At 48.6% G+C, this 25,158-nt stretch overlaps 1 long non-coding RNA gene across 2 annotated transcripts; it reads left to right on the forward strand.

Annotated features, from left to right (window-relative positions):
* Positions 1–247: 247 nt before the first annotated feature.
* LOC102159209 (uncharacterized) lies at positions 248–10,180 on the forward strand. 2 transcript variants are annotated; one of them, XR_014809555.1, is made up of 5 exons: positions 248–563; positions 4,276–4,407; positions 5,384–5,576; positions 7,602–9,107; positions 9,510–10,180. It is a non-coding gene; the product is annotated as an uncharacterized LOC102159209 (long non-coding RNA). The 2 variants fall into 2 exon arrangements; XR_002346287.2 differs by lacking the exons at positions 7,602–9,107; positions 9,510–10,180 and having other exon boundaries at positions 451–563; positions 5,384–5,673.
* Positions 10,181–25,158: the final 14,978 nt, after the last annotated feature.

Raw genomic sequence — 25,158 nt, forward strand, 5'->3', positions numbered from 1 at the left:
CCACTGAGCGAGGCCAGGGATCGAATCCTTGCCCTCATGGACGTTACGTTGGGCTCTTAACCCACTAAGCCACAACGGGAACGCCTCAATTTAATTTTGCTTTCATTGTGGATAAGATCCACGCCGCATAAACCTTATCACCTTCCATTTTTAAGGGTGCTGTGGTCAAAGATTAAACCCAGCTGTGTGTTAAAGTTGTAGAAACAGATTTATTCGGTAACTCCTTCGGGAGGGGAAACAGCTGAGCCCGAGATGAGCGGGCATTTTCAAGGGAGACCAGGAGCGGGGAGAAGCAGCGGCTGGGCCCAGGCAGAGTCGGGGAAGTGAATCGATACAAAAACCTGGAGAGGGCTGGTCCGTGTAAACACCGCTGGGTCAGCTGCGTCCACGAACCGGCTTTGCTCAGCCGGCCATCTCCCCTCCCACAGAGCCTGGGGGGCCGAGGCTCTGCTTTTCTTGACCACGATGCTTAAAAGGACCGTCTCTGAGGTCTTCCAGAAAGATCATTCTCCACTGTAGCAGGAACGCGCAGTCTCCAAAGGACAGAGGAAAGCGTTACAATCGTAAGTTATCGGTTTTTCTTTGTTTTTATTTTTAGTAAATACCCCCAAGAAAGGGAGGCCAGAGGCCTATCAGCGAGGGGCTGGCTGGCACAAAGAGTGACTTTTGGTGGCCTTGCGTTGGTCCAGATGGGAGAGAAGCAGGGTGGGGCCTTCCCAGGCACCTGCAGGAAGCTGTGCCGGAGTTGGGTCAGGCCACTTGGAAGGCTTCAGGGGATCTTTCGTGTGGAGAGTGGCTGCAGTTCTCACGGTCCAGTGGCATTTAGCACATTCACATGGTTATACAGCCCCTACCATCCTCCTCCAGCTCCAGAACTTTCCATCTTCCCAAACTGAACTTCTGTTTCTGGCAAACATAGCTCCCTGCCCCACAACCACCTGGAACGCTGTCTCTATGAACTGGGCCACTCTGGACGTCTCGTTTAAGGGGAGTCATCTCATATTTGTCCTTTTGTGCCCGGCGTATTTCACTCGGCCTAATGTCTTGTAGATTCATCCATTTTGTAGACTATGACAGGGGAGGTTCCCCCCGCTTTTTTTTTTAGCCTGCACCTGTGACATATAGAGGTTCCCAGGCAAGCCAGCTATAGCCACAGCCCCACAGAATCTGAGCTGAATCTGCAACCTACACCACAGCTCACGGCAATGCCAGATCCGTAACCCACTGAGCGAGGCCAAGAATCGAACCCACATCCTCATGGATACTCATCAGGCTCTTAGCCAGCGGAGCCACAGTGGGAACTCCGGGTTTTCATTTTGTAAGGCTGAATGATTTCCCAGTGTGCGGATAGACCCGTTTTGTTTATCCGTCCATCCACTGACGGACACTCGGCTTCCTTCCGCCTTTCGGCTTTCGTGAATAGTACTGCTGTGAACACAGGTGCACAGATGTCTCTTTAAGACCTCAAGGAGTTCCAGTTGCAGCGCAGCAGAAACAAACCCGACTAGTATCCATGAGGATGAGGGTTCAATCCCTGGCCTTGCAGTGGGTTAAGGATCTGGCGTTGCCGTGAGCTGTGGTGTAGGTCACAGATGTGGCTTGGATCTGGCGTGGCTGTGGCTGTGGCTGTGGTGTAGGCTGGCAGCTACAGCTCCAATTCGACCCCTAGCCTGGGAACCTCCATATGTCGCACCTACATCTCCCCCCCCCCAAAAAAAACCCCACAAACCATAAAGGAAAGGAAGAATGAAAAAAGTGAGTTTAAAAAAATTTTTGTTTAATCATGGAGTTCTCGTCGTGGCACAGTGGTTAACGAATCCAACTAGGAACCACGAGGTTGCAGGTTCGATCCCCGACCTTGATCAGTGGGTTAACGATCCAGCATGGCCGTGAGCTGTGGTGTAGGTTGCAGATGCGGCTGGGATCCCGAGTTGCTGTGGCTCTGGTGTAGGCCAGCGGCTACAGCTCCAACTGGACCCCTAGCCTGGGACCCTCCATATACCACGGGAGTGGGCCTAGAAAAGACAAAAAAGAAAAAAAAATTTGTTTAATCAGAAGGCAACATGAACAAAGCAGAGACTCACAGATAGGTGTACACCCATGTTCACGGCAGCATTATTCCAAACCACTAAAACATGGAAATAACCTATGTCCACCGACAGATAAATGGATAAACAAAATGTGCTATATTCATACAATGGACGAAATATTATTCAGCCTTAAAAAGGGATGAGCTGGGAGAAGGGGGCATGGCGAGCTGGCGTTTTTGTTTAATGGCTACAGAGTTTTATTTTGCCGGATGGAAATCCTTCTGGGATGTATGGTGCTGACAGTGAACAGTGTGAATCCCCTGAGTCCTACTCACTTGTACACGTCAATGGGTGAAGCTTGTGAATTCCCTATCACGCGTATTTTACCACAATTTAAAAGGAGTTCCTGTCCTGGCGCAGCAGGAAGGAATCCAGCTAGGAACCCTGAGGTTGTGGGTTCGATCCCTGGCCTCACTTCGTGGGTTAAGGATCCAGCATTGCTGTGAGCTGTGGTGTAGGTCACAGACGTGGCTCAGATCTGGTATGGCTATGGTTGTGGTGAAGGCCGGCAGCTGCAGCTCCGATTAGACCCCTAGCCTGGGAACCTCCATATGCCACGGGTGCGGCCCTAAAAAGCAAAAAGAAAGAAATTAAAAAAGAAAAAAAAAAGGAGTTCCCGTCGTGGCGCAGTGGTTAACGAATCTGACTAGGAACCATGAGGTTGCGGGTTCGGTCCCTGCCCTTGCTCAGTGGGTTAACGATCCAGGGTTGCCGTGAGCTGTGGTGTAGGTTGCAGACACGGCTCGGATCCTGCGTTGCTGTGGCTCTGGCGTAGGCCGGTGGCTACAGCTCCGATTCAACCCCTAGCCTGGGAACCTCCATATGCCGCGGGAGCGGCCCAAGAAATTGCAACAACAACAAAAAGACAAAAAGACAAAAGACAAAAAATAAATAAATAAATAAAAATAAAAGAAAAAAGAAAAAAAAGAAAGGAAGCACTTGGCCCTTCCCCCGCTGTGGCCTGGATTCAATTTCTGGTCTGGGAACCGAGATCCCACATCAAGCAGCTGCAAGCCGTGGCCAGAAGAAACAACACCCCCCCCCCCCAAAAAAAAATTTCCAAAAACCCACATGCGGGGAAAAAAAAAAAAGGAAGAAAAGAAATTCTGACACATGCCTCAGCAGGAATGAATTTTGAAGACATAATGATGAGTGAAATAAGCCAGCACAAGAGGACAAATACTGCATGATTCCACTTACACGAGGTACCCAGAGTAGCCAACTTTATAGAGACAGAGAGGGGTGGTCGCCGGGGGCTGGGGGAAGGAGGACGGGGACTTCATGTTCGGGGGGTGCGGGTTCACTTTTGGGAGATGAAACGCTTCTGGAAATGGAGAGTTGACAGATGCGCTGCGGACATATTGATGCCATCGCAACGTGCACTCAAATGGTTAAAGTGGTCCATTTTATACGTGTGCAGTTTACTACTCTGAGAAAAAAAAAAAAGCTGGCATAAACAAAGGGAAAAGATAAGCTTCAGAGCAGGAGAGGGTATCTGTTAAGTGTTTATGTTCATTTATTATCCTATCTGGAAACATGAGGTTTCTGATCAGAGAAGACCCTTGACTTGCTCACGTGATCAGTCTTTTTTTTTTTTTTTTTTACCTTTTCAGGGCCACACCTGAAGCATATGGAGGTTCCCAGGCTAGGGCTCAAATTGGAGCTGTAGCTGCCGGCCTACACCACAGCCACAGCCACAGCCACGCCAAATCCGAGCCACGTCTGCAATCTACACCACAGCTCATGGCAACGCCGGATCCTTAACCCACTGAGCGAGAGCAGGGGTCAAAAAGCCTCATAGATACTAGTCAGGTTCGTTTCCTCTGGACCACCATGAATCTCCAGTCTCACTGCCAGTTCCCAGCAGGCAACGCGGTGAGGGCAGATGTGCCCTGCAGGTACCTGGGCCTGTAACAGGGATGCGCTCTGGAATGAGGGCCCTCAGAGAGGATACCCACGCTGACACACATCTGGCCCCCTCCCACTGGGGAGTGGTCGGGGAGACCTTGGCTCTCTAACCTAGGCTGTTCCACTCTGGGGAGAGGGGGGATGTCTCTGGGTTTTTACAACCCCTTGGAATGTAAACAAATGGCTCTGGGTTTATTGCCTTTAGAAAACAAGGGAGAAATGGGTCTGGGGAGAGACGGCCTCCCCAGCTTTATAGCATGTCCGTATCCTTGCCTAGAAAGCTCGATGGTACAGGAACACCGAGGAATCTGGGGAGGATCGCTTTCCAGTAATAGCTGCCACATCCTGAACTGAAAAAGGATTCCTGTACAAACTATTTAATGAGGTCCTGCAAATAAACAAGTAGAAGGTAAGCAATCCTACCAAAAAAAACCCCAAAAAACAAAAAAACAAAAAGCAGGTAGGAGTTCCCACCGTGATTCAGTGGGTTAAGACCCCAACATATAGTGTCTGTGAGGATGTGGGTTCTATCCCTGGCCTCGCTTAGTGGGTTAAGGATTTGGCGTTCCCGCAGTATGTGGCATAGGTTGCGGATATGGCTCGGATCTGGTGTTGCCATGGCTGTGGCTTCAGCTGCAGCTTTCTTATGACCCCTGGCCCCAGGAACTTCCATATGCCTCAGGTGTGTCCTTAAAAAAAGGGGAAAAGAATGTCAGTTGGGGAGTTCCCATCCTGGCTCAGCAGAAACGAATCTGACTAGCATCCATGAGGACAAAGATTCAATCCCCGGCCTTGCTCAGTGGGTCAAGGATCCAGTGTTGCCGTGAGCTGTGGTGTAGGTCACAGATGCGGCTCGGATCCTGCGTGGCTGTGGCTGTGGTGTAGGCCAGCAACTGCAGCTCTGATTCGACCCCTGGCCTGGGAGCCTCCACATGCCTCGGGCACAGCCCTAAAAAGACAAAAAAGAAAAAAAAAGGAATGTCAGTTGGCAATTTCAAGAAGAAATGACCTGACCAATAAATGTATGAAGACATTGTCTGAATTACGAGTAATGAGGGAATTGCTAGCTATGAGGCAAATTCAGATGGGCACCAATCACAAACTGAAATCTTTCCCCCAAATAAAGAAAAACACTAGGCAAGATGTTCTGTGCTCAAGTTGTAGGAATTTGTGAGAAGAAATGAGAGTGTGGGTCCCCTGATATGAAGGGTCCAGAACAGGCCCATCTGTAGGGACAGAGGTTGGGTCAGTGGTTGCCTAGGCCTGGGGGATGGGGAGGGGCGGGGACCTGGCTTTCTTTTCGGGACCATGAAAATATTCTGCAGTGGATTGTGGGTGAGGGGTACTCTGCGCTGTAAATACACTCAAAGCATCATATTGTCTAGGTTAAAAGGGTGAATGAGCTATCTCAATGAGGGGATATCACTTCTTCCTACTGGATGAGCCGAAACGAAAAAGCGTGCCTAGTCGAAGGGTTGGGAACGGTGTGGAAAGAGGCCGTCTCCCCACTGCGGGTCAAGTGGAAGAGCAAGTTGGCAGCATCCAGCAAAAGGAAATCTACGCCCCGTCTGTGTCCCGGTAACTCCCCTTCTCGGTGGCGAATCTGGGACAGGTGCACAAGGAGACTTTACACGTACAGCCACAGCAGCCTTATTTGTAAGAGTGAAAACAAAACGTAAGCAACTCTGATGCTCGTGAACAGGAGAACAGATAAGTAATTGTTTCCAATCCATGCAGTGGGTTACTAGACAACAAATCAAGATGTATGAGCTCGAATTACATGTGTCAACATGGATACAACTCAGAATCCTAATTTCCTTTCTTTTGAATTTATTTTTTGTCTTTTTTTAGACCCGCACCCGTGGCATAGGGAGGTTCCCAGGCTGGGGGTCCAATTGGAGCTGTTGCTGCCAGCCTATGCCACAGCCACAGCAATGCCAGATCCGAGCTGCATTTGCAACCTACACCACGGCTCACAGCAACGCCATATGCTTAACCCACTGATCAAGGCCAGGGATCGAACCCGCAACCTCATGGTTCCTAGTTAGATTCGTTTCTGCTGCGCCACAACGGGAACTCCTTCTTTCTTTTTTTAATTTTATGGCTGCACTCATGGTATGTGGAAGTTCTTAGGTCAGAGGCTGAGTCCGAGCCACAGCTGTGACCTGCACCACAGCTGCAGCAAGGCTGTATCCTTTAACCCATAGGACTGGCCCGGTAATTGAACCCAGGCCTCCGGAGGAAACCAAGCCTCTGTAGTTGGATTCTTAACCCACTGCACCACAGTGGGAACTCCTCACAAAGATAATTTTCAGTGAAAAAAAATTTTTTCAAGAAGCTACATACAGTGGGATGGCATTTATATAAAGCCATGCAAAACATAATATTTTTATTATCATTAACCTAGGAAGTGCAGTTTCTGTCATGGCTCCAGCAGTAATGAACCTGGCTAGTATCCATGAGGACGTGGGTTCAATTCCTGGCCTTGCTCAGTGGGTTAAGGATCCAGCATTACCATGAGCCAGTGGTGTAGGTCGCAGATGCGGCTCAGATCTAGCATCTCTGTGGCTGTGGTGTAGGCTGGCAGCTGCATCTCTGATTCCACCCCTAGCCTGGGAACTTCCATATGCTGTGGGTGTGGCCCTAAAAAGACAAAAAAAAAACAACAACCCCAAAACCTAGGAAGTGCGTGAGAATGACCAACAGCAAAGTCATGGTGATGGTTCTGGAAAGAAGAAGAGAGAAGCACTCAGGGAAGATCAGCCGCACCCGGACATTTGCTTCTTTCCAAAACATTTCATGTCGACGTTTGATCAAGTTAGTGTAGACATAGTTGCAAAATCACCTGCTCTTTTCAGGACATTCAAAATATCTCCCAATTTTTTTTTTTTCATTTTTAAAAGTTTTACTGATGAAATATCTCCCAATATTAAAGAAACAGGTGGGTGAAGTTTTATGTGGTCACGCTGTAGGAATTTGCGGACAGAGTGAAAAATCTGGTCTCGGAGAAGGGGGAGCCGGAGGAGCCGCCCCCTCCATGCAGCCGGGGTAGGGGGAGTGGGGGTGTGCTGGGGGGCGGGGGTGGGGTTTTTGGGGGGCACTGGCAGGCCGTAGATATTATCAGATGCACGTTTGTCCTTGTCCTTGCTGTCTGGGTCTGCTTCCCGTGGTGACTGTCCCCTGCTCCCGGAGGCCACGGGTTGAGGTTCCCCCCCAGGAGGCACCCAGACTCCGCAGGGCACCTTATTATTTTAGACGCTGTGCCGCCAGAGCCTCAACCGGCTCCTAGTTTATGGGGTGACAGGCTGGACCACTTCAGCAGGAGTCCGCTGGAGCGGCTCTGGCATTCCACAGGGGTTGAGAAGCCATTGCTGGTTATCAGCGTTGCCATGACAACCGCTGGGCACGTGACTGACTTGGCAGAGGTGAAAGGTCAGGTCAGACACTGATAAGTGTACCCAGTAAAACCTCCTCCGTGCCTGGACAATGTTCCTGAGACACACTGGATGGTTGGTTTGAAAGGTAATTTTTCTTTGCCGCCTCAAGTGACCTCCTGTTAATTTTCTTCTCTTTTTCAATCTCTTGCGGTGGAATGTTGCTCAGCAAACAGTTTTGCCTGGTGTACTCTTCGGAGGAGCATGTCTGTTCACTAAGCCCGAGCAGAGATAAGACCAGATCCCTGGCTGGCAGAGGCTTTAAACCACCGCAACATCCCTCCAGCGCTGTGCAGAGCTAACGCGAGCATGGTTCTGCCTGCTCTGCCCATCAGGCTCTAAAGACTCAGAATAATTAAAAGCTCAGAGCGGGAAGCTCGCAGAGAGCTGCTGCTGAGGGAGGCAGTGGGTGGCTCCCAGTCTTATTTTTCTAGGAGGACAGTGTCTGTGAGTGGCATTCTCTGGCTGGCTCCCTGCTGCTCAAAGTGTCATCTCTGCGTCCCCCGTCGCAGAAATCCAGGCTCAGGTCCCAGCCAGGCCTGTTAGATTCTGCATTTTAATACCATCTCCAGGTGGTTTTTCTGCACGATGAAGTCTGAGAAATACTCCATCTTATAACCTGAGGCGACTGCCTTGCAAAAAGACACTGGTGTTGTGATGGAGTTTTCAGAAAAGGGGAGAAGCCACAAAAACAGAGATTCTCTGGCTGCCCTAAAGCGCTGGGTTGCTCTTTGTAGATGATATTTTATACCAGTTATTATTCCTTCTCCCCCATCGACTGACAGTTTGAATCCAGGAGTTCCCTGGTGGCCTAGTGATTAAGGATTCGGCATTGTCACTGCGGTGGCTCATTGTCACTGCTGTGGCTTGGGTTCGGTCCCTGGCCTGGGAATTTTTGCATGCTGCAGGTGTGGCCAAAAAATGGGGGGGGGGAGGGATAAGAATATAAGAATAACATGGATGCTCGATGGGTCATTGTCTCATGTGATGTCCATCACGATGGTGACCCACGCTGTGCCCTAGTTTCCCTGACCTTGAAACAGCCCAGTCATTTCCCAGGGCCTCCATGGGCTTCCCAAGCTGGCGCTTTAAGGATGCTGTGGTCCCCGGTACAAGGCGTGGCCCAGGCGTTCCCGGGGTCACTGCTGCAAGGCCGGCAGGTTCCTGATTGAGTAGCCTCCTTACTTTCCAGGCCCAGGGTGTCCACTTTCATCTCAGTCCATGGCTTGTCTGGAGGAAAGGCCGGGATGGCTCAAAGGTGGGGCGAGGGAGATAAAGCAGCTTCGAGCACGGATGAGTCAGAAGAGCCTCGTCCGTGGGGTTGGTTCTCCGTTACTCACCGACCCCAGGCTGAGAGGAGCGGAGTCCCTCCATGTGCTGCTGTGGTGTGAGAGGGCCACCTCCCCACTCCCCGCGGGGGCCGTTCCAGAAGGACACTGCCAAGGAGTGGGTCAGTCAACACACAGCAGTGGAGCCGCGTAAATGGCCATGACCTGCGGAGTGATTTTTATTTATTTATTTTGTCTTTTTGCCCTTTCCAGGGCCGCTCCCAGGCTAGGGGTCGAATCAGAGCTGTAGCCACTGGCCCACACCACGGCCATAGCAACACGGGATCCGAGCTGCATCTACAACCTACACCACAGCTCACGGCAACGCCAGATCCTTAACCCACTGAGTAAGGCCAGGGATCAAACCTGCAACCTCATGGTTCCCAGTCAGATTTGTGAACCCCTGAGCCACGACGGGAACTCCTCAAAGTGATTTTTAGACACATGCATGAAATAAAATATCTGTAAATGAGTGACTCTCAGAGAATCTCCTGGAAGAAGTGACTGCCAATGAGCAGCTCCCAGAGCAATACAGAGCTCAGGTGTGCTTGGTTTTAGAAAATCCAGTATACAAATCTCAACTTCCCAGATTAGCTTGAGGAAGGAGGTGGGATTCCTTACGTAAGTCAGGAGATTTCACTTTACAATGGGAACTCCCATGGCTCTTTTCTTATTGTAGAAAATACACATAAGGAGTTCCCATCATGGCTCCCCTCATGCATCCATGAGGATGCAGCTTTGATCCCTAGCCTTGCTCAGCGGATTAAGGATCCAGTGTTGCCGTGAGCTGTGGTGTAGGTTGCAGATGCGGTTCGGATTTGAATGGCTGTGGCTGTGGTGTAGGCCGGCAGCTGTAGCTCTGATTCGACCCCTAGCCTGGGAACCTCTATGGGGTGCCCGTATGGCCTTAAAAAGCAAAAAAAAAAAAAAAAAAAAAATACACATAACGCAAAATGTACTCTCTTAACCCTTTCGGATTGCGTGACTCGGGGACATTGGGTATCGTCCCACTGCTGTGTGGCCATCACCGCCGTCCATCTCCAGAAGTTTTCCAGCTTCCAAAGCGGAAACACTGCCTATTACTCCCTAACTCCCTTCCCTCCTGCCCCCCAGCTTCTGGCAAGCGCCTTCTGCTTTGCGTCTCTATGAATGTGAGGACGCTGGACCCTCATCTGAGTGGAATCACGGAGTGTTTGTCCTTCTGTGACTGGCTCATTGCCCTGAGCGTAACGCCTTCAGGGTTCATCCGTGTTGGTAGCCTGTGTCAGAATTTCCCTCCTTTTTAAGGCCAAACAATACTGTATCCCACGATATGAACAGACCACACTTGGCTTATCCATCATCTCCCAGTCGACGCTGGGGTCGTTCCTACCTTCTGGCTCTTGAGAATAATGCTGCTATAAACATGGATGTACAGATATCTCTTTGAGTCCCTGCTTTCCATTCTTTGGGGTATATACTTGGCAATGGAATTGCTGTATCATCTGGTATTTTTTTCCCCCCTTTTTAGGGCCGCACCCATGGCCCATAGAAGTTCTCAGGCTAGGAGTCCAATCAGAGCTGTAACCATTGGCCTACACCACAGCCACAGCAACTCGGGATCTGAGCCCTGTCTGCGACCTATACCACAGCTCACGGCAACACCAGATCCTTAACCCACTGATAGAGGCCAGCGGCATTGCCAAAACTGTAGCTTAGGTCACAACTGTGGCTTGGATCTGATCCCTGGCTCAGGAATTCCGTATGCTGCATGTGGCCAAAAAACTCCCCTAAAAATGATGTCTCAGCTAAGACCTGAAGGAAGAGTAGTGGACGGCCAGGTGGGAGAAGGGGTGAGAGAGGGGTCCAGGTAGATGGAATTGGAGATGCAGCTCCCCGGAAATAAAAGACATCAGGGTTTTCGGAATGAATTGAAAGAAGTCGGGGGAGTTCCCACGGTGGTGCAACAGGACTGGTGGCATCTCTGAAACACTAAGACACAGGTTCGATCGCTTGCCCAGCACAGCATGTTAAGGATCCGGCGTTGGCAAAACTGTGGCTTAGGTCGCAACTGTGGCTTGGATCTGATCGCTGGCCCGGGCATTCCATATGCCGCAAGTGGCCAAAAAATAGATGTTGGGTGTGGTGCTGGAGTTCCCTGGTGGCCCAGCAGTTAGGAATCTCATGTTTTCCCTGCTGTGGTGTGGGCTGGAACGTCTGCATGCCAAGGATGTGGCCAGAAAGAGAGGTTGGGGGGTGTTGGACCTCAGGACCTTGGTGGGGGGGTCGCTGGTGAGGTAAGCGAGGCCTCGGATTCAGCCTGCAGACCACGCGGAGGGGGCTGGGCGCTGTTATGCGGCGCGGAACAGGATGTTACCGAGAGGAAGGATCAGATGGACATCTTGGAGAGACCGTGATCTGGAGACTCACTGGGTAAATAGGCAAAGGTGGGACCGACAAGGCTGGGTGAGCGAGGAAACTCCATTTCCGAGCTGGGCGCCATCAAGTAATAAGAGGGGGCGGGGCTTGGGCGGGAAGATCTGAGCTCCCATTGGGCATTTGATTTTGAGGGACCTTCAAGTAGAATGATCAGCAGGCGGTTGGCTATGCCACTCACGGGGGCACGCGGGACCTACAGATGGTGCAGGGATCCTGGGAGCGGGTGAGATTGGGCATGAGAGGGGAGCTGGGGAGGAAACATTTATGACTCAGGCAGAGGAGGACCCCGCAGGAGAGGCTGGAAAGGGGCAGCCAGGGATGCTCGAAGGAAGGAACCGCACTCTCCAAAGGCGGAGTTCCAAGTTGGTGAGGTCAGGTGTGGTTAGGTAAGGCAGAGGTTTAAAGCGGCTCTAGAAGTTCCCGCTGTGGTGCAACAGGACCGGTGGCGTCTCTGCAGCCCTGAGACACAGGCTTGATCCCCGGCCCTGCACGGTGGGTTAAGGATCAGTGTTGCTGCCGTGCGGCATAGGTTTTGACTGCACCTTGGATCTGATACCTGGCCCGGGAACTCTGCGCTGCTGGGCGGCCAAGAAAAGGAGAAAAAAGTGGTCCTAGAGGGATGGTTTGGGAATGGCAAAGGCACGCTTTTGTATGTGGAATGGATCGTTGGGAACCTACACAGCATAGGGAAACCTCAATATTCCGTGATAAGTTATGGGAATGGATGTGTGTATATATGGCGGAATCTTTTGCTGTGCAGCAGAAATTAACACAACATTGTAAATCAACGGTCCTTCAATAAAGTTAAGTAAAAAATTAAGAAATAAATAAAAATAACTTGAAAAACAAAAAAGGAGTTCCTGCTGTGGCTTAGCGGGTTACAAACCCAACTAGTATCCATGAGGATGCGGATTCAATCCCTGGCTTCACTCGGTGGGTTAAGGAGCCAGTGTTGCTGTGAGGTGTGGGGTAGGTCACAGATGTGGCTTGGATCCAGTGTGGCAGTGGCGCAGGTCGGCAGCTATAGCTCTGATGTGACCCCCAGCCTGGGAACTTCCAAATGCCAAGGGTGAAGCCCTAAAAAAAAAAAAAACAAAAGTAAGTGGTCCTAGAGCTTGGCAAGAGTGGTTTCGGTGGACAGATGGAGGAAGAGCTGACTGGCGTAGGTGCAGGGGTGGAGCTGGGAAGAAGAGGGGTGAGTCATTGAGGCGGGAGGCAGGTGCCCTCCTTGGGGGTGGAGCAAAGTCTGAGTCAACCAGCAAGGCCCAGTTAAGTCCGTGGCTGCAGGAGGAAAAGGCTAGTGGGCAAGTTAGTGAGACCCAGCAGGCCCAGTTAAGTCCGTGGCTGCAGGAGGAAAAGGCTAGTGGGCAAGTTAGTGAGACCCAGCGCCGAGGAACAGAGATGGTTAGGTGATTAGAGACCAGTGGTTCTGGCTGGTAGAGGAGACGGGGCCACTGACCACGCTCATGACTGTGGCTGTTATTAACCTCAAGCTTGGATTGTATTCCCCAGAGGAGGAGCCGGCGTTTGGTAGATGTTATTTAAGCCCCCATGGACATCCACCAAGCACTTGCTCAGGGCCAACGTGCTGGGACAAATCGAAGCGGGCGAGGTCTCAGGTCTTTGGAAATCCTGGCATTTCAAAGAGGCAGACTAAAACTCTAATTTCCAGAGCATCAAAACCAGAAAAGCATGTCAATTTAATAAAGTCTTGCTTGATTTTGGTTCTATCAGGTGTCAAGCCTTTGCGATCCACCTTCCCAGGGGCCAAGGGGGTCAAAGAGCTAGGAAGGCAAATAGTCAAAAGCTAACCTGAGTCCCCTGTGCATGGGATCCCGGCTGGGGAGCTCAGGGTCGGGGTGGCGGGGGGCAGTGGTGGTGGACCACAGGCTGGAATGGGAAGACCCGGGCTGGTGGCTCTGTGGGACAGGCTTGCCACCAAACCCAATCGGTCTTAACCCACATGCATATGGATCAAGAATGGAAAAGTGCTTTTGATTTATTTGCTATGAAGCCTTTTGGGGGGAGGAATGATTACACATAAAAATACTAAAGTACAAAAATGGCAACAATGATTAAATGATCTTGGGGGGAGGGATTATGAGTGATTTGATAGTCTTCAAATTTTTTATATTTTATATATATATATTTTTTTGGACAAGCCCACTGCACATGGAAATTCCTGGGCCAGAGATTGAACCTGAGCTACAACAGTGACCTGAGCCGCCTGAAGTGACAATGCTGGATCCTTGACCCATCACATCATGAGGAAACTTCAGAGGATGCTGTTTTTAAAACATAAAAGGAGGAGAGTTTCCACTGTGGCTCAGTGGTTAACAAACCCAACTAGTATCCATGAGGACTCAGGTTCAATCCCTGGCCTCGCTCATTGAGTTAAGGATCTGGCATTGCCGTGAGCTGTGGTGTAGGTCGCAGACATAGCTCAGATCCCACGTTGCTGTGGCTGTGGTGTAGGCTGACAGTTTAGCTTCAATTGGACCCCTAGCCTGGGAACCTACATATGCTGTGGGTGCTGCACTAAAAAGACAAATAAATAAATAAAAGGAAATATCAAAAAGAAGCAGGGTGATGAGAACATTGCTTCATTCAAAAAAAAAAAAAATAATGGTGAATTCCCATTGTGGCTCAGCAGTGATGAACCCGACTAGTATCCACTTAGTATCCATGAGGACGCAGGTATGATCCCTGGCCTCGCTTAGTGGGTTAAGGATCCTGCATTGTCATGACCCATGGTGTAGGTCGCAGATGTGGCTTGGATCTGGCGTTACTGTGGCTGTGGTGTAGGCTGGTGGCTAAAGCCCCGATTCAACCCCTAGCTTGGGAACCTCCATGTGCCATGGGTGGGGCCCGAAAAAGGAAAAAACTGAAAGTAGAGTATTGGCAGGTGTAGCCCTCAGAAATGGCACAGAACAGCCAGGGTCACATGCCACGATTAACTTTGTCACAAGTTGGGGATGGTTCGAGGCGTTTTCTGTAATCTGTCAGAAAGTGGAGGAAGAGCAGATCTGAAGGAGACACGTGATTGTGTGCCAGCCTTGAACACACTGACTCGAGGAAAGGATGAAGCCTCGCTCAGACTCACGCAGTATTTCTTTCCTCCCTTTGGGGTGAGCTGTAACTTTCTCTTGAGAGTTTTGAAATTCTCAGGAAGTGGTATAGAAGGGCAGATTCGGGAGTTCCCATCGTGGCCCAGTGGTTAACGAATCCGACTAGGAACCTTGAGGTGGCGGGTTCGATCCCTGCCCTTGCCCAGTGGGCTAAGGATCCGGCGTTGCCGTGAGCTGTGGTGTAGTTTGCAGATACGGCTCGGATCCCATGTTGCTGTGGCTCTGGCGTAGGCCGGTGCCTACAGCTCCAAGAGGACCCCTGGCCTGGGAACATCCATACGCCGAGGGAGTGACCCTAGAAAAGGCAAAAAGACCAAAAAAAAAAAAAAAAAAAGGTCAGATTCATGTTGAGTTATAATTCTTAATTGTTACATTTTAATTCATGAAAAGAGAAAGATTTAATGCCTCTGCTGGGAGCCCGACACGCTTTAAAAACAAAGTCACTGCTGCCTGAAACAGACGATTTGGGTTTGGTGGCTTAGTTGGAGGGAAGCTAATCTAAAAGACACACAGGGCTGGTCTGAAATTCTGTTTCCACGAGTATTTGTGGGTAGACAGGGAGATGCACAGAAATTGTGTTTGGTGTGTATATCCTTGTTTTCAACACAGTTTCTTTTTACCGGCCTCGTGGGAAGGGGACTCACTTTTCTCTGCACCAAAGCTCTAGACAAAAGCAGTGATGTGCTGGTCCTGCAAGTTGCAGCTTGCGTGGGCAGGTGAATGAAGTCGCTACCCCTGGTGGAGAACCGAAGCTTGCTTCTTCCCACGCCCATTCCTGAATTTCGAGAAAGAAACCTACCCAGAAGCTGGAAGGAATCCAGAAGACAAACCCACGGCTCCTCCCTCGAGAGAGGTGTGTTGGTGCATTTCTCAGGTCCACAAACCCTTAATGAGGCTTAATTAACGAGGCACAGCTTACCTCCAAGGCATTTCGCTGAAGCAGGCTGGGTGCTGACCAGCGGCATTCCAGACACACACCGGGGCACCTCCGTCTGTGAAATGACCCGAATCACAGCTGCTGACCTAGGATTTTACAGAGCCTCTCAGCCTTTGGGGGCCAGAGGAACTCAGCAGCAAACACTCCTGGTTAGGTCTCCCTGTCCTTGTCACATCCGCAAAATAAATTAAGAGGAATGACCACAGCTATGTTTGAGAAATGATTGGCTCAACTGTCAATCAAGTTCTCTCGATGAAAAATGGATTATTCTTTAGAAAAGAATCTGAGTTCAGAACCCACCTAGGATTTTTCAGTACCATTGGGGTCAACTTAAAAATTCGATTGCTGGGCTCTGGTACATCGGGTTAAGGATCCAGGGCTGCTGTAGCTGCGATTTGGGGCATTTCACAGACAGTGACATAAGTCAAAGCTGACTCTTGGGGGGTTCCCTTCGTGGCTCAGTGGTAAGGAATCTGACTAGGATCCATGAGAATGAGGGTTCGATTCCTGGCCTCCCTTGGTGGATTAAGGATCTGGTGTTGCCATGAGCTGTGGTGTAGGTCGCAGATGCTGCTCATTTGCAGCATTGCTGTGGCTGTGGTGTAGGCCAGTGGCTGTAGCTCAGATTTGACCCATAGCCTGGGAAACTCCATATGCCTAAAAAGCAAAAAAAAAAAAAAAAAAAAAAAAAAGAAGAAGAATTACTAGTATTCATGAGGATGTGGGTTCAATCCATGGCCTCGCTCTGTGGGTTAAGATCCAGTGTTGCCATGAGCTGAGGTGTAAGTGGCAGATCCCGAGTTGCTGTGGCTGTGGCATAGGCTAGCAGCTGCAGCTCTCATTCGACCCATAGCCTGGAAACTTCCATATGCCATGGGTGCGGCCCTAAAAAGAAAAAGAAAAGAAAAAGGGTCTGGCATAGGTCACACCTTTGGCTTGGATCATATCCCTGGCCCATATTCTGGACTCTCAATTCTGACCCCTTGATCTTATGTCCTCCTATGTCAGGCCACACTGTCTTGATTACAGTAACTTTGTAGTAAATGTTTGAGTTCTCCAACTTTGCTCGTCTTTTCCAATATTGTTTCAGCTAATCTAGTCTTACATTTCTTTTTCTTTTTCTTTTTTTTTTTTTTTTTTTTTTTGCCTACACCACAGCCACAGCATTGCAGGATCTGAACTGCGTCTGTGACCTACACCACAGCTCACAGCAACGCCAGATCCTTAACCCACTGAGTGAGGCCAGGGATCGAACCGACAACCTCATGGTTCCTAGTTGGATTCATTTCCACTGTGCCACGACGGGAACCCCTCGTCTTAAATTTCCTAAAGCCCTTTTGACTCTACTTTGACTTGCTGGGAAAGACTTGCTTTTGCTCAGTTTTGCTTTAGTGTCACGCGTGATGCCGGTGGTTCTACAGTTTAGCAGTATGTAAGAATCACCTGGAGTTCTGTTGTGTTTCAGTAGGTTAAGGATCCTGCATCATCACTGCTGTGGCTCTGGTTCAATCCCTGGCCCAGGAACTTTGTACTGTGGCAATGGGGAAAAAAAAAAAAAAAAAAAAAGAATTACCTGAGGAAGAAGCCTGGTTCCAGACTAGTTAAGTCAGAACTTCTGGAGCATGAGGTCTCTGTGTTGGTAGAAGGACTGCCTGCTGAACTCAGCCCAATTTATTGACCCTCAGAGTCATGAGCAAATAAAATGGTGGCTGTTTGAAGCTTTTTTGTTACACAGCAGTAGATGCAAACTATTGCATTTGGAGTGGATAAGCAGTGAGATCCTGCTGCCTAGCACAGGGAACTATATCAAGTCGCTTGTGATGGAACATGGTGGAAGATAATGTGAAAAAATAGATGTATACAAATGCATAACTGGTTCACTTTGCTATACAGCAGAAATTGATGGAACACTGTAAATCAACTATAATTTTTTTTTAATTTGTTACACAGCAGTAGATAACCGATACAAACTATACCCCAGCTTGAGAACCTCTCTGTTAACCTTTACCAGAGGGTCTACTTCACTGCTTTTGCTCTAGGAATATATGATATAGTTTCTATTCTTCATGAGTGGGGTGGATAGAGGCTAATATGAAATTCTGTATGATGTGTATATTTTAGAATGAAATTTTTATTTATTTATATTTATTTATTTTTCTTTCTCTTTTTACAGCTGCACCTGTGGAAGTTCCTGGACTAGGGGTTGAGTAGGAGCTGCAGGCCTACGTTCCAGCCACAGCAATGCCACATCCAAGTCACATCTGCATCCTATGCTGCAGCTTATGGCAACTTCAGATCCTTAATGCACTGAGCAAGGCCAGGAATTGAACCTGCATCCTTAAAGACACTATATCGGCTCTTAACCTGCTGAGCCACAATAGGAACTCCTAGAACTAAATTTTTAGAGGAACTATACTTCCTCTGAGGAAGTTATTTTTCCTGAAAATTAGGCCTATGTATGGAGTTCCCATAGTGGCACAGTGGAAACAAATCCGACTAGTAACCATGAGGTTGTGGGTTCGATCCCTGGCCTTGCTCAATGGGTTAAGGATCTGGTGTTGCTGTGAGCTGTGGTGTAGGTTGCAGATGAGGCTCAGATTCAGCATTGCTGTGGCTGTGGCCGAGGCTGTGGCTGGAAACTGCAGCTCCAATTCAACCCCTAGCCTAGCCTGGGAACCTCCATATGCCCTGGGTGTGGCCCTAAAAAGCAAAAAAAAAAAAAAAAAAAAAAAAAAAAATTAGGCCTATGTAACTGACTGTATTTTCCTTTTTTTTTTCCTCGTCTTTTGTCTTTTTAGGGCTGCACTGGTGGCATATGGAGGTTCCCAGTCTCGGGGTCTAATTGGAGCGGTTGCCACTGACCTACGCTAGAGCCACAGCAACGCCAGATCCAAGCTGAGTCTGCCACCTACACCACAGCTCACGGCAGCGCTGGATCCTTAACCCACTGAGCAAGACCAGGGATCAAACCCACAACCTTATGGTTCCTAGTCGGATTCGTTTCTGCTGCGTCATGATGGGAACTCCATGTATTTTCCTTTTCAATTTAGCTGGTAGTAAAACAAAAAGTAAAAATGGAGGCTTAATTTTGGCAACTATATAGTTCGTTATAGCCTACATGTTGATGATTTTATTTTGCCTCTTCTGCTATTAGCTTTGATTGTAACTATTTGTGTTTACATTATCTATGATGCTATTATTTTATTCTTATTTATGTTTAGTCATGTTACTGTAGGTTTCTTTGTAGTAAATCACTTTAAATCTCTTAAAAGAAAAAGTAGGGTATAAAAACATGCATATAAGACTGACTTCTCCTTTGGAGAGCCTAATAGAGTGCCCAGAACTTTCTCCATCAACTTATGTTTTGCGTGTGAAATTAAGCATGGTAACTAAAGGCGAGAGGGTGGGGAAAACTGGGTAAAGCGTTTTCAAGTTAACCAGGGACCAGAGTCCAGCCAGGTCCGTCTACCATTTGTCACCTGCTGCTGGGCTAGATACTTGCCTAGATCATTGGGCTCAAAACTGGGGTGCAGAGTCCCAGCAGCGGAAACAAATCCAGCGAGTTTCCATGAGGTTGCGGGTTCCATCCCTGGCCTCGCTCAGTGGGTTAAGCATCTGGCGTTGCTGTGGGCTGTGGTGTAGATCACAGATGCGGCTCGGATCCTGCATTGCTGTGGTGTGGTGCAGGCCGGCGGCTACGGCGGCTCTGATTCGACCCCTAGCCTGGGACCCTCCCTATGCTGTGGGTGTGGCCCTAAAAAGACCAAGAAAAAAAAAAAAAATCTGGGCTGGGTTAGGGTGGCTGCTAGAGTTCCCGGTGACCTGGACGGTGTGGTTATGTTCACCTCTGTAAAATGGGTGAACAAGGCCTACCCACCCACAGGAAGGCCGAGAGGATTAAATGAGATAATAGAGTCAGGCACAGGCTGGGTTTGTAAATGCAGCCAGCCCCGTCTGAGGATTGCGGCTCCACAGCATCAGCCAGCCAGGGACTTCCGGCCGCGGTGGACTGAATCTGCAAATGCAGAACCGTGGACACGGAGGGCTGACTGTACAGACCATTTTCTATAAGGAACTTGATTTGGGGCTCTGGAACCAAGCCTCCCGGATGTCATGGGCCTTCCTATCCTCTTCCTTCCAGCAGGTTAAGATCCCGATGTAGTCCGCATGAGGATGCTGGGTGAGCGATGTCTGGCCTCGCTCAGTGGGTTAAGGATCTGGCGTTGCTGCGAGCTTCGGCTCCGATGCAACCCCTGGCCCGGGAACTTCCATATGCTGCAGGTGTGGCCGTACAAAAGAAAAAATAATACTGTTTGCTTTAGGAAAAGAATGTCATTTGTCGAATGCACAAATGAACTTGGCCATGCCTCCATCAGAGGGAGAACAGGCCGTGAGAGGCAGAGCACCCCTCACGGTCCAGGGTAGGGGTGGGGCTAGACAGCTCTGTGTGGTCTCGTCAAAGCAAGGGCCTGAGTGGCAGAGACGTTATGAGGCCAGAAGACCTCAGAAGAGAAGGTAGATTCTGGTGTGGAATGAGAATTGCCAGCAGCAGTTAGCAAACCCTACTAAAAGCCATGAGGATATGGGTTCCATCCCTGGCCTCGCTCAGTGGGTCAAGAATCCGGTGGTGCCGTGAGCTGTGGTGTGGGCCGGCAGCTGTAGCTCTGATTCTACCCCTAGCCTAGGAACCTCCATTTGCTGCAGGTGTGGCCCTAAAAGCAAAACAAAAAACAAAAAACAAAAAACCCAAAAACAAAGCTCTCGGTTCTCCAGACTGCTTTCCCCAGGGGTCCCAGCCTGCCTGCCCCACCCCTTACTCTGCTTCCACATCTCAGTCCGGACCCAGGACCCAGCAGCCAACAGCCCATGGGAAGCTGCCCCCATCCTGCCTGGCTTACTTGTAATAAACTGACAGTTTTAAAACTGGGTTTCGGGGGTGGCAAGGGGGACTCTTCTTTTGATGCTACAGGTTCTCTGACGAGTATAGTTGAGTTTTTTGGTTTTGCCCAGGCCCAAAGCATGCAGAAGTTCCTGGGCCAGGGATTGAACCACAGCAGCAACGCCAGCCCACAGCAGTGGCAGTGCCAGATCTTCAACCGCTAGGTCACCAGGGAAAAACTCATGGAGCTTTAGATTCTTGCTTCAGGAGTTCCCGTTGCGGCTCAACAGGTTAAGAACCCTTCATTGTGTCTGGAAGGATGAGGCTCCAATCCCTAGCCCCACTCAGTGGGTTGAGGATCCAGCGTTGCCACAGCTGCAGTGTAGGTCACCGATGCCAGAGGCTCAGATCTGGCATTGCTATGGCTGTGGAGTAGGCTGGCGGCTGCAGCTCCGATTTGACCCCTAGTCTGGGAACTTCCACGTGCCACAGGTGCATCCCTAAAAAGAAAAGAAAACAAAGAAAAAAAGATTCTTGGTTCAGTTGCTCTTAGAACCGCTCATTCTAACTCAGTCGTGTTTTACGATGCAATAACCCACTTTATGTTCTGTAAGTTAAGATGAAGCTGAATTACCCGTTATTACTTTCTGAGGACGATAAAATGTGGAAATCCCTGGCCTTACTCTGTATTTCCTGTCTCTCCTCCCATTAATTCATCCCCACCTCCACAGCAAGATAGATCTGCTCGGGGTTGCCCCAACCCCACAGCTCTTTTTTGTGCCTTTGCACATGCTGTCTGCTCTTTCTGGAATGTTCTCCTGACTTTTACAAGCCCTTGAAAATGCCTGTTTATCCTTCAGTATTCAGTTTTGATTTTACTTCCTGCCACAGAGACCATCAACACCCTTTAACCCCTACTCACTTATTTTTGTGCCTTTATCCGACTTTATTCTGATTTACTGTATTCCAGCCTCCCATCCTATGTATTCTGAGTTCCTTGAATACAGAATCTCTAGGGAGTTCCCAATGTGGCTCAGAAGTAATGAACCTAACTAGTATCTGTGAGAACCTGGGTTCAATCCCTGGCCTTGCTCAGTGGGTCAGGGATCCAGCGTGGCCATGAGCTGTGGTGTAGGTCACAGATGCAGCTTGGGTCCCGTGTGGTTGAGGCTGTGGCTGTGGCCAGCAGCTATAGCTCCGGTTTGACCCCTAGCCTGGGAACTTCCATGTGCTGCAGGTACCGCCCTAAAAAGACAAAACAAACAAACAAACAAACAAACCCACACCAACTTGATATTATTTGTATTTGTATTTCCTTGTTCGTGTGGGTGTGATAAAGGTTTCTGCGATTTTACATTAAAAGATAAAATATTGGAGTTTCCGTTGTGGCTCAGTGGTTGACAAATCTGACCAGGAACCATGAGGATGCAGGTACGATCCCTGGCCTTGCTCAGTGGGTTAAGGATCCAATGTTGGTGTGAGCTGTGGTGTAGGTCGCAGATGAGGCTCGGATCCCGCATTGCTGTGGCTGTGGTGTAGGCTGGCGGCTACAGCTCCGATTGGACCCCTAGCCTGGGAACCTCCATATGCCACGGGAGCGGCCCTAGAAAAGGCAAAAACACACACACACACACACAAAAAACAAGGCAAAATATTCACGAGGGGAATTCCTGAACTTATTTTGCCCCAGCAGGTTAACAATCTCCTTCTGGGGTCATTCCCATCTTAGTTATTGGTTAGAATGAAAATTACACCCTTTTGGGGACACTCCCAGAAAAGCTAGTAAATTTTCTCAAAGTCTTTGTTTATCTCTAGGATGGGATGATGTCATAAAGTAAATAATTATACATGTGAAGTATATAATATACAGTGTAATTAAAGATGAGATGCTAATTGAACCTATTTCCCTTCAAGAGCTCTCTTAGCAATTAGTCTTTAGGACCAGCCGAGTGGGGTGTCTGCGTGGTACAGTTTAAACAGAACAGAGAATCCAAAATAAAAGAAGAGCAAGCGAACCAGCTGTCACATCAAGTCTAAGCAAACATCACTTACACCGAAGTCTATTGTAAAAAGGCTCTCGTTTTATTTTTAACCCTCGTGATGTTCGAGTCACACTCTTTTACTTGCACTTTTCAGGAGGACTTATTCATTTAGGAGATTTAACTCTTTGAGGAAACGTCTGATGTGCGGGCAGCCGACTCTTTAAATTCACAGTGAACACCCCTGAAAATCAGTGCCCGGTCCCGATGAGGCTTTAGAATCATCCCAGTGAAATTGCAGAGATAGTCACAGAGGCTTGACATACGTAAGGACCATATGTGCTCTTTTTATTTTTTCTTTTCATTTTTCATTTTTTTAAAATGATTTTTCTTTTTTTCCATTGCAGCTCGTTTGCAGTGTTCTGTCACTTTTCTACTGTACAGCATGGTGACCTAGTCACACATACATGTATACCTTCTTTTTTCTCACATTATCAGGCTCCATCAGAAGTGACTAGATGTAGTTCCCAGCGCTACACAGCAGGATCTCATTGCTTATCCGTTCCAAACACAAGAGTTTGCCTCTATGAACCCCAGATTCCTAGTTCACCCCACTCCCTCCCCGTCCCCTTTGGCAACCACAAGTCTATTCTCCAAGTCCATGTGTTTCTTTTCTGTGGAAAGGTTCCTTTGTGCCATATATTAGATTCCAGATATAGGTGATATCACATGGTATTTGTCTTTCTCTTTCTGACATACGTGCTCTCTTTTAAACATGTCGCTGTTTGAAGGTTGAACTTGATCCTTCTGATAGCCCAGGGATGTCTTTTTCTTTTCTCCTCACAATCACCTCCTCATAATTCTTTCTCCATTTCGTAGGGAGCTGGGATTCTCTATATTTTACAAACATTTGCGGGGGGGGGGGGGCATGCTCTTAGCATGCAGAAATTCCTGGGCCAGGGATGGAACCTTCGCCACAGCAGTGACCAGAACCACAACAGTGACAACCTTGGATCCTTAACCTGCTAGGCCACCAGGGAACTCCCTCATCTGTAGATATTTTTTTCTGTTCTATAGGCTATCTTTCTACTTGTTTCGATAATGTCTTTTGGTGCCTGAAAATTTTTAATTTTGAGGTCTGATTTATCAATTTTTTTTCTTTTGTTGCACTTTTACTGTTGTATCTGAGAATTCATTGACAAAGCCAAGGTCATGAAGATTTACCCCTTGTTTTCTTCTAAGAGTTTTATGGTTTCAGATCTAATGCTTAGGCCATTGATCCGTTTGACTTGATTTTTATATGTGGTGTAAACAGAGGGCCAGCTTCACTCTTTTGCACATGGCAAAATCCAGGTTTCCCAGCACTGTTTGTTAAAAAGCCTGTGTCTCCCCCACTGAATGGACTTGGCATCCTTGTTGCAAATTATCTGACCATAGACACATGAATTTATCTCTAGACTCTTTTTTTTTTTTTTTGGTCTTTTTTTAGGGCCGTACCCATTGCATATGGAGGTGGGTACTAGTGGGTACTAGTCAGATTTGTTTCTGCTGAGCCACGACAGGAACTCCCTATCTCTAGACTCTTATCCTATTCCACTGGGCTATGTGTCTATTTTTATGCCAGAACCACACCGTTTTGCTTACTGTAGCTTTGTTGTAGGTTTTTTTTTTCCAAGTTAAGTTTTATTAATTTTTTTAAATTGTTATTTCCCCAATACAGTTTTTTTCCCTACCGTACAGCATGGTGACCTTGTTACACGTACATGTATACATTCTTTTTTTCTCACATTATCAGGCTCCTTCGTAAGTGACTAGATGTAGTTCCCAGTGCGACACAGCAGGAAGGTTTTGAAGTTGGGAGTCCTGCAACTTTGTTCTTCTTTCTCAAGGTTCTGGTGGGTCTCTGGGGCCCCTTTTTGCAATTCCAGATGAGTTTGAGGACTGGCTTTCCCATTTCTGCAAAAATGCCTCCCCCCCACCAGCTCTCCTTTGTCCCCATCCTATAAGCAGTATTCAAACAGCTGTCTTCCTCCCAGAGGCCCCCCTGGTGCCAGCTCCCCTCAGGCCCTCCCTCTGTATGATCCTTATCACAGGGGTTGGTCCTACTGCCTCCCAGGACCCGTGAATCACCTCCTTGGCTGCAGAGATTCTGCCAAGAGTTGGTTGCTCAACCCTTTTATCCACATTGTGTATGTGAGGATAAGTCAGCTTTGAGTTTCCATCCATGAAGCTCCTTTTGTAGGTATAAGGACCCCTCCACTTTGGGGCTAATGCTCCTTTCTTTCTCTCTTTCTTCCCTTCTTTCTTTCTCTCTCTCTTTCTTTTTGCTTTTTAGGGCATATGGAGGTTCCCAGGCTAGGGGTCGGATTGGACCTGTAGCCTCCGGCCTACGCCACAGCTACAGCAACACAGGATCCAAGCTGTGTCAGTGACCTACGCCACAGCTCACAGCAATGCAGGACCCTTAACACACTGAGCAAGGCCAGGGATCGAACCTGTGTCCTCATGGATGCTAGTCAGATTCGTTAACTGTGGAGCCATGGCCGGAACTCCTGGGGCTCATGCTTTTTTGAGCTGAGTTCAAAGTAAGTGAGGGGAGAGTTGGTGAGGTTGTTGAGACTTCGAGGCCATTTCCATGGATTGAAAAAACATGCTTAAATTTATCTCTGCTCCTTTTGCCCGCTAACCCCATTTCCTGGGCCAAGGGAAAATCCTACATGGACCTTTGGGGTGTTGGCTAGTGTCTCAGCATTACTTCTCCAGCACCTAACATGCACTGGATTTGCAGGTAATACATGCATAAGAAGTCCCAAGTTTATAACCTCAAGGAGTTTAGAGGCTCATGGGGGAGTTTGTGCAGTGTATGAATGTTCCAAACATCTCAAGCATCAGCATAGGAGATTATTTAATATCTCAGTGCATTTTGTGGCATAAATATGTGTGATGAGGATTCAGGCAGGAAGGAGTGCCACTTGAACAGCAGGAACCACTGAGGGCGGTGTGGTCAACACTGTATATAAACCAAGACTTCAAAGATGGATAGGATTTCTAGGAGTT

This window comes from Sus scrofa, chromosome 7 (genome assembly GCF_054392235.1).
Source record: "Sus scrofa isolate SSC_HxYL_T2T_F1_AM1 chromosome 7, Sscrofa_HxYL_maternal_Yorkshire_Landrace_v2.0, whole genome shotgun sequence".
NCBI classification, from domain to species: Eukaryota; Metazoa; Chordata; class Mammalia; order Artiodactyla; family Suidae; genus Sus; species Sus scrofa.